The 14904-nt window shown below is 37.3% G+C and overlaps 1 protein-coding gene across 2 annotated transcripts in view; it reads right to left on the bottom strand.

Annotated features, from left to right (window-relative positions):
* GPR174 (G protein-coupled receptor 174) overlaps positions 1-14904 on the bottom strand; it is a 31137-nt gene that overhangs the window by 5501 nt on the left and 10732 nt on the right. For both annotated transcript variants that reach the window (XM_032757223.2, XM_032757224.2), the window contains one exon: positions 13424-13520. The gene's annotated coding sequence lies outside the window, so the exon portion shown is untranslated. The remainder of the gene's footprint in view (positions 1-13423; positions 13521-14904) is intronic.

Below are 14904 nucleotides of genomic sequence, written 5' to 3'. Positions count from 1 at the left end.
AAATTTCAGCTTAGGGGCCTGGATAGTTGCCTTAAGGCTGCCAAAATCTAGGAGGACTTAACTAACTTTAAAGATATGTGTGGGAAGAACAAAAATGAAATGGGAATTATGAAACATCCTGCCTTGAATGATCAAATCCATGTGGTTTGAAGTGTGCGTCATTGAGCCCCTGAACAAATTGTTATTATTATTTTACTTCAATTTCACGGTAAGTGAAACAGCACGTTTTATTCAAAGATATGATCCTCACTTTACTTAAAAGGCTTGATGAGTGATTCATAATATGCCTTTGGATTGAAGAGATTAAATACCTGAGATTTCTCAGGTAAGGAAGACAGAAAGACGGTGTTATAAAAAACAGTGAAGCACAACTGCAAACAATACCACTTTTCTTTGAGATTGTCCTTTCACAAGAAAAAAATCCATATTTTAACAGGGACTGAAACAGACTCCAATTTTAAATGAGACACTTATTGGAAGGAAATGCCAAGCTCCTTGGGCAGATTTTTTTTTCTTCAGTATACCGTACTTCCTCAATTGTACTTACTTTCTTGGTACGAGGAAAAAAGTAGAGAGAAAGGGAATTGATTGCCTGAATTCAGCATGCTAATTTTTCAGCCATATGTAAGTGAGAAACTATTTCATATGGCGTTCTTATGGGAAATTATTATTTTTTATTTATGAATATGTATATGTTCATCCAAATCTGAAGCTTTACTTAGTTTTACTTATGTTTCAAAAGTATTTTCCAGCAATATTAGGTCTCTGGTTGCTTGTCCAGGTGAAGTCTCGTTCAAATGAATATTAGAAATGGCTTTTTGTATCATTTTGCTGAGACCTACTATATGCAAGCTTCATTATCTATGAAGATGTTAGTTGATAGCACCTTAAAACTTTCTCCCTTCAAAATGTGCACCCGAGTTTTAACTAAATAAAATGAATGATTAAAAATACTAGATGATCAAATTGCTTAATTCCTTTTTTCGGTGTTGTTCTTAAGAGACAGGGTCTTGCTCTGTCTTGTCTGCTAGGTTGGAGTGCAGTTACACGATCCTAACTCACTGCAGCCTGGAATTCTTGGGCTCAAGCGATCCTCTCACCTCAGCCTCCCAAGTAGCTGGGACAACGGGTGTATACTACTAATTAAAAAAAAAAAAAATTGTGTAGAGATTGGGGTCTTTTTTTTTTTTTTTTTTTTTTTTTTTTGAGACGGAGTCTCGCTCTGTCGCCCAGGCTGGAGTGCAGTGGCGCAATCTCGGCTCACTGCAAGCTCCGCCTCCCGGGTTCACACCATTCTCCTGCCTCAGCCTCTCCGAGTAGCTGGGACTACAGGCGCCCGCCACCACGCCCGGCTAATTTTTTGTATTTTTAGTAGAGACGGGGTTTCACCGTGGTCTCGATCTCCTGACCTCATGATCTGCCCGCCTCGGCCTCCCAAAGTGCTGGGATTACAAGCGTGAGCCACCGCGCCCGGCCTGGGGTCTTGCTTTGTTGCCCAAATTGCTCTCCACCTCCTGGCTTTAAAAGATGCTCCTGTCTCAACATCCCAAAGTGTTGGGATTGTGCCCAGCTTAAATTGCCTAATTTCTAATGGTGGTCTTTGAGACACTAATTGCAAGTAGAGATGCCATCTGGGGTGTGAAGCCCTGTCCAGAAACCATCCCATCACAGGTAATAAGCAACCACTTGCTCAAAATTCCACTTTATATTACAGTTCTGGTTAGGTGCACACTTTATTAAGCCCAGAAAAAGCAGACCTAGTGTGCTGCAAGTGACTGCAAATGTTGTTAAACTGAACAGCTGTGTGCATGTATATCAGAGGCAATTGTACCTTTATGACACATGAGTAATCCCAAGTTCTGGACAGAAGAGAAAAGAACAATTTCTTCCTAATTCTGATCAGCACACAGGCAAATCTCAGGGCTTCATTTTCACTTTTGAAAATCTTCAAATTATAAAATGCTTTGAAAAGTATTTGCCTAGTTAGTTCCCCTAGGAAATTCACCAGTTTTGCCCTACTGAGTATTCTATCACTTTTTTAAATAAATAAATTTTAAAGAGAGGTGCTCCTGGATGTCACTTCGAACCAGGCTCCCAATTTATCTTAGCTTCAACATCTTCTATGAGTTCCCTCATAGGTCAATTTCATGAAGAGAGGAAACACATATGTGTAGACAGACAATGCAGTTATTGTGAACATTGCCTTTTTGCCAGGAAGTTATTTTACTTAGCTAAGTCTAAATTTCTCTACTGAGATCTGAAAGCCATTTCCTCTTAATCAGACTGCATTCTGTGTCTCTGCTCTGAGAAGTGCTCTTTTAATTACTTGGAGACAGCAAGAAGGTTGTCACTCAGTCTCACATCACCAGTCATATTGCCTTTTCTCAGATTTCTTAATTTGTGATCATTTCATATTCTGGAGAATAGGGCAAACCAATTGGTATTGAGGACCTCACGGGCTATTCAACCTGTACTGAAATTAACAAGACCTTTAGCTACTATTCGCTTCCCTGCCCCTACCATCTATTTGGGAAAAAAAAAAAAAAGGCTGCATATTCTTACACTGCTTTTACCTCTCAGGGTCTATTTTTATTCTTCTCCTTTTACTTAGGCAAGGTTTCTCAAAATTTGGCCCCTGGGCTAATTGGAGTGCTTATTAAAAATGTGTATTCCAGCCGGGCGCGGTGGCTCACGCTTGTAATCCCAGCACTTTGGGAGGCCGAGGCGGGCGGATCACGAGGTCAGGAGATCGAGACCACGGTGAAACCCCGTCTCTACTAAAAATACAAAAAATTAGCCGGGCGTGGTGGCGGGCGCCTGTAGTCCCAGCTACTCGGAGAGGCTGAGGCAGGAGAATGGCGTGAACCCAGGAGGCGGAGCTTGCAGTGAGCCGAGATCGCGCCACTGCACTCCAGCCTGGGTGACAGAGCAAGACTCCGTCTCAAAAAAAAAAAAAAAAAATGTGTATTCCCAGATGGACAACTGAATCTTATTTGTCAAAGAGTGGAGCCAAAGGATCTACATTTTAACAAGCATCGCAGATAACCAAATTGGAGAGCCTTAAAATCTGAGAATCTTCATCGAGTGATAAAGGGCAATACCAAAACCAATTCAGTTATTTTGTTAAGCTACATAACCAAACTGAAGTTTTTGCAGGAATTCACTGCGTTTTCCTATCTTCATTGCCTGTATTTTTGACTTTCTCTCTGCTTAAATTGTTCTATCCCATCTTTACCTGTTGAAATCCTGCCTGTCCTCCAAGGCCACTATCTTAAAATGCTGCCTTCTTCATGAGGCTTTTGTGATCTCTTGCCTAGTTGTGATTACACCTACCTGTGAAATCCCAAAGCAGTTTATTTGTGTCAGAAATATGTCCCTTTCTTATTCATTCCAGAAAATTGTGAGCAGCTGGCAGCAAAGACAGTGTTTTCATGACCATTATAATCTTCCACCTCCAAAGTGCACAGTTACTTTGCATGTAGACGAAACTCCATTAGATTCAACTAAGTTTAGGTGTAAGTTTAGATCTAAACCAGAGCCTAGTGTAGTAAGAAGAAGCCTTTAGGCTGGGTGCAGTGGCTCACACCTGTAATCCCAGCACTTTAGGAGGCCGAGTCTGGCGGATCATGGGGTCAGGATCCTGGCCAACATAGTGAAACCCCATCTCTACTAAAAATACAAAAATTAGCTGGGTGTGGTAGCACACGCCTGTAATCCCAGCTACTTGGGACACTGAGGCAGGAGAATCGCTTGACCCCGGGAGGCAGAGATTTCAATGAGCTGAGATTGAGCCACTGCACTCCAGCCTGGCGACAGAGTGAGACTCGTCTCAAAAAAAAAAAAAAAAAAAGAAAGAAAAAAGAAAAGGAAAAAAAAAAGATCGCTTTAAGTCTATATATACTATGGTCTTTTGCAAACAATTTTATACAACTCCATTTTGTTGACTACTGTTTAACTTGTGATTCATAGTGGTTCACACACCTTGTTTATCTATACATGGTTAAAAGACTAGTGAAAATATTAAATCACTTTTGATGGATACTATAAAACACTGAGAAGACAACTTAGGATTACATGTAGCCAAATATCTGGCTGGCTATCAGTATCTTTTGTTTTTAGCACTCTAGGTATGTGTACTCCAACTCTTAAGAGGCAAGTCACGATTTTACAGAGTTCCTTTTTACACATTAAATTTCAAATATTTCCACTTAGTAGAAGTGATGAGAAGATCACAAGTTAGTATGTTACAGTGGGAAAGCTGTATGTTTCCTGTTCTCGGTGCTGACAGGGCTGTGGGGATTTTCCTCCAGCTTTTCTGAATGTTCACCTTGTGTCTCAGAGAAAACATGAACATTTGGACAAGAAACAGGATTTTTTAAAGGAAAGTTATGGGCTTCCAAGCTTACATAAAATAAACTAAGTTCCAAGATAATCAGATCCTTCTGGCCCCTTTCACTTTTTTTCAGTTCTCTTGCAGTTTTCTCCTAGAGAGTGTGCCCTATCCACTACTCCACACGATTAATAGCCTGTGAAAAGGGAGGAGTAAACCAACCTTATGAGGTCTGGTAGAAAGACCAAGCACGGAATGGAAAATAAAACCAGTTATCAAGGCCTCACTCCAGGTTCTGGCCAGAATTGTTGGTATAGGTGGCTACCCCATATGGTGTGATTTTAAGGGAGAAAAATCCTTATTTTAAGAAGAAGGAAGGTAAATATTCTTTCCCACTTGGTTTGGGCCCAATTTCCTTTTTTCTTGAGGATAAGCCTTTTGTCCTATAGGGTTTAGGCTGCAAATGCCAGACTCACACCTTTAAAGATGGGGCCCAGGAACTTAAGCTTGGCAAGCTTTCCCTGGAAATGTCAGTACTTCACACAAACTGAGAATTTCTGGAGCATATGCAATATATCCCAGTAGATCCCAGAGCTTTTGCACCTTTGGCCTTTAAGCTCAGTTACTATATCAGCTTCGTTTCTTTTTTCTTTTTTTTTTTTGTCTTAGTGCTTCGTTGTATTCCTCCACGTTTACTTGTGCTTTACTTATATTTGGGAGCCATTTTCTTCACAATACATTATCCAAAATCTATAGCATTTCATTTTAAAGAACAACAACAACAAAAATACGGAAGCCTCTAAGCAGACATTAGGGTTTTCAGAAACTTTTAGGAGGAATCCTAATGAAAATGATTTAAAATTTAAAAATTTAAATATTAAATTAAAATTTAAATATTAAAATATTAAATATTAAAAAATATTAAAAATTAAATTTTAAAAATTAAAATACAAGTGACAAAAACAAATTGTTGGCCTCTCGGTAATTACTCTAAAAAGTGCACATGGAGCTTTTAGTAATTACACAAAAAATGCCCATGAAACATTTTATGTCTCAATAACGACACAATTAATTTAAAATACAGGTATCTCATTCTTGCATTTTAAATGACAGACACTAGACTCTGTCCTTAGATTAAGTTTTGAGGGAGGTATGGGAGGGAGGTACAAAACATTGACCACTATTATTCCAGATAATTGAAAATAAGCCTCCCCTAGTGGCACAGTTTTATCTTTTGCTAGATTTGTATTAATTTTCTGGATCTTCGTAGCATGTTTCCTCTGCTACTCCTACTAAACAGGATTCTAGTTCGTTATTTCTCAATTTTCTACCATTTTTCCTATGCCTTTAGAGTGGATATCATCAATTAGGCAAGACTTTGGAAGAATTTATTTTATCCCTCAATTCAGAAAATAAGCCTCCATGGTCACCGAGCAGTAATGACATGCAAAGAACCAGTATTGTGGGCCTATATTTCTCCTTCCAGTGGCATAACCCTCCTGATTAGTAGAAACAAACCAAGCATTTTGGCAACTTGTGGCTCTCAGAAATATCCTTCTGGTTAGTGACACTGGAGTGTCATTAAAAATAAAGATGGCTGGACTCTTTAAGTAATCTTCCACCAGTGATGACAACTCTGTGTCTGGCACAAGCCACCTGGTTTTGGTGGAAGCAGAAGGTGACACATAATTTCTAATGCATCTCCTACATGGTCTTTTTCTTTTCTAAGCTACTTACTACATTTGAGAACAGAGCTATAATTGTAAAATGTTAGAGTAGTAGGTGGTACCTTGGAACTATCTCCAAAGGAAGGTATAGGGGTGTGGTGGGGGCGGGGAAAGATTCCTAGATTAACCTTAAAGACTTGTGGCACATCTACTGTACCCATGACCCAAGTACTCAGGTAATGACATATTCATTTGGAGCTCACTCTACTCCAAGTCTATAACAAGGATGCCCCAAGTATGAAATATCGAACATCAAATAATAATGTAGGTCCTCATCAGAACTGTTGTCACATTTTTCTCAGATGGCATCATATATATTGATTGGAAGGAAGTGGTGAAAACCATTCATATAGGACCATTTCATATGGCTCCCTCTGTTCTTCCCACAATAATCTTTTAGGTACTAGATTCACAAAGAGCCACACATTTTGCTCTCCTGTATGAGATGTATAAAATGTCCTAAAGGATAGCAGACTTCATCCCAAGTCTTGCCTGAGATCATGTGAGGCCCTAGAGTTTAATGCATGGACAATATTCGAATGGAATGTTACATATTTGTGTTCACTGCATAATATTTTGTTACTAAATTTTCAGTGATTTATATTATTTGCAATATTTCGCTCATTTTGGTGACTCCTTATTTCATAGGATAAAAAGCAATACAATTTGATATTGGGATCTAATGAAGGAGGACTCAATGTCTGCTTTTGTTTTTTGGCTTTAAAAACAGAAATATATTATCCCTTCTTTTCTTGTAGTCTACAGTTTGAGTTACAAATCATCTAGGAAACTGAGAAAAATCCCTTTTTCCCAATCTTTCCAGATGTTCTTGCAGAAAGACTATGGACTTCCATTCTGGGTTAACTCAAAGGACACAGTGTTGTCTCCTACCTAAAATTAATAGACTAGTAAATATCCTGCTGGCAAAAGTAAACTTTCTGTACCTTTTCAGTATATATCAGTAACACTCAGCAGTATTTCAGAAGGCAAAAACAAATTCGTATTTTCTCTTTTTATAAAATTTTGACATGAACAATCGCCCTACTTCCTTTTTAATATGTTAAATAGCAAGACTTTCTTATTTTAGGCTGACATATTTCTGCAGTTGCCTTTATCAGATACAGGTTGAATTATCTTATTAAGTTGTGTAAAATCTTTCAAGTGTCCACACTGAAATGGCCTAAAAAACCGAACATTCTAAGCCTTGTTCTGCCTTCTAGCCTGATTTATTATTGCACCCTTTCAAATGCCCTAGGCTTCCACCATGCCAGACTGTTCTAGCACAGTGTCTACCTCGACGTCTCTATCTGACTTTAACTTGAACATCCTTATTTTCCGGCTTCCCAGCAACACTTTCTCACCTGATGGGTGGGAAAATTCCTAATAGTAGAATTTTGATTATCTAATTTCTTCCCGTAAATCTTCCTTGAATCATTTACATTGGAATTGGCCCTTTTCCCATAGTACGTTGAATGTTCCTGTGCCATAGCCTGATATGGTTCAACCTCTTTGATGGTAGAGATAGTTGTCTACACAACCACTAGATTCTAATCTCTTTGAGAGTAGGGACACTGTCCTATTAATTTATGCATTCCTCACAACAATTAGAATAGACCTTTACTAAATGTCCATTAGTAGATCTTTAAGAAACACCTGTTAAACAGGTACTACATCTGTCCTTGTGTGTTTACAGAACCATTATTTTAAATTGTCCATTTCTGTATCATCTTTGCAGTAGGGCATTTAAAGGCCATTCAAGTTATAAAATCTAAAGGCATATTTAGTAATTTCTAGCTATTGTTTTACTTATTGATATTGGCCACTGAAAAACATTTACATTTGAAAATTTCAAAGACACTTTTTTAAAAACTTTTTTTTAAACTGATAGTTGCATTCAGATTTTTTTTCTTTACACTCTTGTCTCTCCTCTCCCCTCAAGCCTATCTGCCGGGAAATTTGCTCTTCCTTACTGGTCACCTGCCAATGGATAAAAATAAGTGCTTTGAACACTGCCCATTGAACTGATTAGGATTTCCTGCATGGTTTCCCCCAAATAATCACAATGTGTTCACTTAAGTGTTTGTGAAGTAAACTGAAATAACTTTAATAACAAGCAAAATAAACCAACCCCTTTGCAGCAACAATGACTTCTCTAGCTTCGTGTCCATTTAACCTTTAAAAAAATCATCCAACTAGAAAATTACCATCTTTATCTGCAATCCATGAGCTAAGGCAGAGTACACAACTCAAAACACAGTCATTGCCTCATTTAAAAATCTCAACTCTTGTGGAAATACATTTATGCAGCCACATTGGATTACAATCAAAGAAAGTAAAAACGAAAGCAAGTCAGTTGAAGAAAAAGCATCACCTCCTCTCCACACACACGCACCAAAATGGAGTAGACCACACTTCGTTGTGGCAATGTAGTGCTATTTTTATTTTCCCTATCATAGCCTGCTGCCTTCATCTGGCAGGAAATGACAAGTCCCTGCCCACCATAGCTAGAGGACTTGGCAAGTACCCAAAAATATGTTGAACAGACACTGGCCTCCAAAACCTACAGTTGAGAAAAAGTAATATTTTTAAATTAAATTTACCTGCTGGTTTGCTCCCTTTTATTTGTGCCATGGGCTAATTGTTTACCCCACACATCATTATTTACTCAGAGATTAAGGCTAGACTCCAGAACACCAGTGGCCCTATGGAATTAATTTGGGCTAGGGTGACTTTATATGTAAGTTAAGCATTGGCTTGCTATTTATTTATTTCTAACTTCTTTCCCTTAAATGTATGGTGTAAAAATCTAAACAGAGAAAGTATTTCTAAACCATAACTTATGACCATAAATAAGAGAATTGTTAATAATGTTATTTGCAATATTTTTTTTTTATGATTTTATTTCATTAGAGTGAAAACTAAGCAACTAGCCAATTCTTGAGATTGATTTAAATCAAGTTCAATGTATTTTTTGCCTGTTTTCTTTGTAAAATTTAAACAAGTGTTAGGGTAATGATGTTTACCTCTAAGTCATGGCAAATAGCTTGAGTTCAGATGCCCCTTCGGTGTACCTACCAACCTGAGTATTTGTCAGGTGCAAAGAGATTAGAAACATAACCCTGACGGTTTGGAAAGCCAATTGTTTGTTTCAGCAATTACATCAGTAACAGTTTAATTACAAATATGCAATTTCTGGTTATTTTTATTTTAAAATGACCATCAAGTGGTTATGCACTTTCATCATTTGTTCTGTGATAGGCCTCTAGTCTACTTACCTACTTAACTATCTATTTATCTGTCATTTAGACAAGCTTTCCCAGATGGGATCAAGGAAGGTTAAAACAAATAACTAGCAATCTTAAGTGGAAATTTATCTAAAACTGAGACACTTCTATTGCCCTGCCCTTCCTAACATTAGGAACATCACTGATACCACCAATAGCTCAATGTTTCAACTCTGAAGTATTCTTTAATTCCTCCCTTCTCTCTTCACTGCCTTCTATTTAGACTTCTATTGAGTTTGTCTGACCCTCTCCATAATATTATTCTGATTTAACTTGTGCTTTGCCTATTTTCTTGCTTTATTTACCTGAATTATTTAACTGAAAACCTCTGTAGGTATGCTATCATCACATTCCATATACCACACCAAGGTATACATCTTCATGAAATCTCTTTTGCCTGAGAGAATGAGTAGTAATCTTCATTTGGAACCTCTAAATGTGAGAAAAGTTACCCAAGAAACACATCCTACACACCACACACACTTAGTACTTTCTATACTTCATAAGTGAGTTGAAACTTTTAGGACATGGAATTCCCCACAGTAATAATATTTTATTTAAATAATAAATTTATTAAAAAGCAGGAATCCAAATGAGTTTGTCTCTCCTAACTTGTCACTTTGAAGGTCTATATGCATATTTCAATTTTTGGAATTCTCTTTTAGAATTACACTCAGAACATGCATCACTTTCTTTAGAATAATTTTGTGGGTGACAAATCTTTGATTTTTAAGGGTAGATAAATTATTGGGAAACAATCAAAAGCCATGCATAGCCAGTCTGAACAGTGAAGTTAGAGATCAAGTAGAAAAAAATGTCATTTTTGTTCAAAAGCATGATATGATGACATTGTTTAAAGCCTCATTTTTCTTGATCAGCTCAAACCTATTCAAGACAATTTCAAAGAATATGAGAATATTTGGTGAAATACAGCATCATTAAGATAAGCATACAGCCTTGTGAGGTCACCTTCAAAGTGATGACATTTATTTGAAAATATAAGTTGTGCTCTTTACTTAAATTAGTCATAGACTGAGAGTGAAAAGTCTTGAATTCTTGTTCTACCTCTGCAATTGAATGCCTGTGTGATCCTGAGAGAGTCACTTAATTTCTCTGGGTCCCCATTTCTTCTCTAAAATAAGCATATTAAACCAGATAACTTTTAGAGGGAATTTTAGCTCTAATAATTTGTCACTTTACTTCTGAGTTTTTAATAGCCTTGGTTGTCCATGCAATATACATTTATTCATATGTATGGGTATATAATATTACATAATATCCAAATTTTTGATAAATAATAAGGCATGATTTATAGTAGGCAAAAAGAACATGGACTCTGGAGCCAGTCTTACTGGATTCAAACCTTATCTCTGCCATTTCTTAGCTGTGAGGCTTTGGGCAGGTTATTTAAACATTTCTGTGCCTCAGTTGCCTCCTCTGTTAAGTGAGATGATAATAGTACCTACCTCTATGAATATTTAATGAGTTAATATTTATGAAGCTCTATAGTAAGTACTATATAAATATATAAAATAAACTAATTCTTAGCATTTTAGGCAGTGGAAGACAACTGTATGCATACACAAACGTTGTGGCCAAAGGCTGAATGCTATCTAATGTATCTAGGAAAAAATAATTTAATAAATTTTCATGAATATCTTTATACATCTATGAATAAATGTTTTGCTGTTTTGGTTTGTTTCGTTTTTTGTTTGGTAGTAGTAATGGTTGGGTCTCTCTCTTTTAGTCTCTCTCTCTCTCTGTAACTAGACATCATACCTTGATTACGAATTTTCATGTCTATTTATAAATGAAAATGCACTTGAATTTCCCCCAGTTAATTTGAATTTTGTATCATAACAGGATTGCAAAGATGAACCAGAAATCTCATCTGTTAATACCTCCAACAGAGGTATAGTACTTCATTTTAGCCAATAGATTATTACTTTTTTCTATGTTTAATCTTTTAAAATTTTTCTGGGTACATAGTAAGCATACATATTTGTGGGATACATGAGATATTTTGATACAGGCATGCAATATGAAATAAGCACATCATGGAGAATGGAGTTTCCATTCCCTTGAGCATTGATCCTTCAAGTTACAAACAATCTAGTTGCAGTCTTTACATTACTTTATAATGTACAATTAAGTTATTGACCATAGTCACCCTGTTGTGCTATCAAATAGTAGGTCTTATTCATTCTTTTTAGTGGTTTTTTTTTTTTTTTTTTTACTCATTAACTTTTGACAATAGAAATATGCCACTGTTGGCTGGGTGTGGTGGCTCACGCCTGTAATCCCAGCACTTGGGGAGGCTAAGGCGGGTGGATCACGAGGTCAAGAGATTGAGACCATCCTGGCCAACATGGTGAAACCCCATCTTTACTAAAAATACAAAAATTAGCCGGGCGTGGTAGCACATGCCTGTAGTCCCAGCTACTCAGGAGGCTGAGGCAGGAGAATCGTTTGAACCCAGGAGGTAGAGGTTGCAGTGAGCCGAGATTGCACCACCTCACTCCAGCCTGGGGACAGAGCGAGACTCCATAAAAAAAAAAAAAAAAAAGAAAAGAAAAAAGAAAAAGAAATATGCCACTGTCTGTGTAGGCTACCCTACCTAACATGAATCACTAATATATGAATGTTACAAAAGATATGCTTCAGACAGGTGCCTAATTTTTTATCCCTGTCTCATTGAGCTTTCAGCTGTACTCATCCTGATTACATCGGGGAAAGGGCTCAAGTGGTCTTGAACAGAGGTTCATTTCCCTTTTATGAGAAAGTCTCACTAGAAAGAAAGAATGGGGTGGCCTAAGAGATGTAACAAAACAAAGAAAACAAATGGGGTGGCTTTAATTTGGCTTCCAGATACCAAATAAACCCATATACTAGTTTGGTGCAAAAGTAATTGCGGTTTTTGCCATTTCCCTATATTAACTGCAAAAACCACAATTATTTTTGCATCAAACTAATATTAAATACTTGGGTTAAACATGAAGGGGATATGTGCACTACAGGAGTTTTATTAGCTGGTAGAACTCTGACCTCCTGGTCTGAAGTATGACACAATGCTACAATGGTTGAGGTGTTTTTCCCCCATGTTTAGGTGAACTGTACAGTCCTTTTGTTCCTGATTTTTCAAACTAGGCTCAAGCACTAGACATGTTCCTTTACAATGATTAGATATCAAGGCTTGTCCTTGGGCAACACACTTCTTCTAAAAGCAGGCATCCGGACAAAGAACTAAAAAGCAAACAGAATAAACACTTGCTGCTCTGAATCTGCATCTTCCAAATCTGCCCCTAACCTGATACTTACCAATCAATAAATAGAAATTCGCCAAGCATTCAAGTGATTCACCTACAGCTACTGTAATTTTTCTTTTCCACAAACAGCATCACCTTTCTCAACATACACACATATTACAATACTGTGTGCATGTAGAGTGGCCGGTGTGTGCTGGGTGAGATTATATTATATAAAAGTTTAACATTGGAAGCATTTATTTAATCTGTGCATAGACTTGCTTTCAAAATGGGAATAAAGGCTGTGTACCCTAGTTTCCCAAATCCCCTTTAAAGCTAAAAAGTAGGTCAAACAGCCCATAAAAATCAGCGCCAGGACTAGTGTTAGATGAGTGAGGCACTTTCCTTGGACACAAAATTTAAGGGGTTGAAAAACAACTCAGTAATGAAGAGAAATATTATTTCAATGCAGTATTTTTTAAATTGAAATGAATGGAAATATTCACAGTAAACGAAATATCAAGATAGTAAATAAAGACAGGATCAGTATGACTGATATTTTTCTTTGTCTCAGGCAAAAAAGACTCAGCAGAGCACTATTGAAAAGAATGCCACATTTTATCAAATACTCCAGAAACTACAGCTTTTCGTGTTCTGTAAGACTGTATATCTTGATTGCTAGAACCAGGCTATTGCTTGGTAATCTATCAAGTAGACCAGCAAATGTGCAACAGGGGGCTAGCAAAGGCTCTAATTGTCTGTACAGGGCCCACAGGGTAAAATAGTATTATTTTTAGGAAAGATGCCGAAATAGAAGTCAGGACTGTATTTGACTACCTGCTGTTTTCTTCGGTGCTGATGGAACTTCTTAATCAGAGCAATAGGGTCTCCTGAGGAAGCGTTGGAGAATCTGGCACGATTAACTCATTCATGCCTTGAAAAACATAGAAAAGCAATGGTCAGGTGCAGCATGGAGAAGATGCTCAGAGAGGGCTGGGAAATTTCAGCAAGTGGATGCTGAGATCCCAAAAATCAATTACCACAGGAAAAGGAGAGTATAGAGAGTTACACTTAGTCATTAGTGGTAGTGAAGTAGAGTGAGTGAGAATCCCTTTAGCATCTGACATCTCTTTTTGACATGGCAGCTTTTGGAAAGAGTGAGAGAAGGTAGGAATGTTGGTGGAAAGGTTCATGTGTCACTCCCTGGTCACAAGAAGCCCTTAACTGTGGTGAACTATGTTAGAAAAATCCCATAGCCTCTTGTTAAACTCACAATACAGTTGAAGGGTAAAAGCTGTCTTTTTCTCAGTTAGTGATCTTTTCTAAATAGTTGGCATGACCACAACTGTTTCAATGATTATTAAATACATATGGAGGGAGATCCAGCTGGCCAGTGGTTGTCAGCACAGCTGATGCTAGGAGAAAAATTAATTTCTACACAAAGCTGCCCTACATGTAACCTTAAAATGCTTGTAGATAGTTTCTTATGTATAGTGATTTAGGGACACCAAAAACCATACCCCAGCTTCCTCTGCTCTGCTTTACCTAAAGATCACTTGTCCAAGCTTGTCACCTTGCCAGAAATGTCCTATTATAGATTCAATCCTTTAAGAAACTATGTGTCCAGGAATCTACTGATAAAGTGAAAATACTACAAGAAGGGGTTACATATTAGCCTTTTAACTGTAATCAATCAGCTAAGCTAGATTTTCCTTTAGAAAGTGGAAGAAATGAAATACAAATAATACATTTACTTGGTAGAATGAATTAAAGGAACATAGAGGGGGACAGCCTTAAGTGGGTAACATAGTAGGATTACCTGAGATGCCAGATCATAAGGGTTAGCAAAGGATTCTGCAAAGGGAAGTTTAAGGCAGGAAAGATAGAGAGAAGGCACCCAATGAAATATTTTCCATCTACACAAATTTGCTTCAAGCTAATCCTTTTAACACGATGATTTTTATTTAGAATGATAACTTTTGAAGCAATCCTTTGAAAGAGACTTGTGTTCTAATGCCAGCTTCAGTTGAGTAATCTTGAACCAGTTGTTTTGTTTCTCTCTCTCTCTTTCTGTTTCTTCCTCATGTAAAATGAATAAAATAATAATGCCTACTCCTGGGGAACATTGTTAAGATTACATGAGATATCATAAGTAAAAACCAATAAGTCAGGGCTTGGCACATAACAAGTGCTCAATAAATCCTACGTATCCTTTTCTTCTTTCCTCTAGCACCTAGTAAATAGAGTACTAGACACATTAAAACTCCTTAATAAATCCTTTTAAAAAGACCTGATGAGGAAAAAAATAGTGATCAGGA

The sequence above is a fragment of the Hylobates moloch genome, unplaced genomic scaffold (assembly GCF_009828535.3).
Source record: "Hylobates moloch isolate HMO894 unplaced genomic scaffold, HMol_V3 SCAFFOLD_7, whole genome shotgun sequence".
NCBI lineage: Eukaryota > Metazoa > Chordata > Mammalia > Primates > Hylobatidae > Hylobates > Hylobates moloch.
This window is presented reverse-complemented; position numbering and strand designations above follow the sequence as displayed.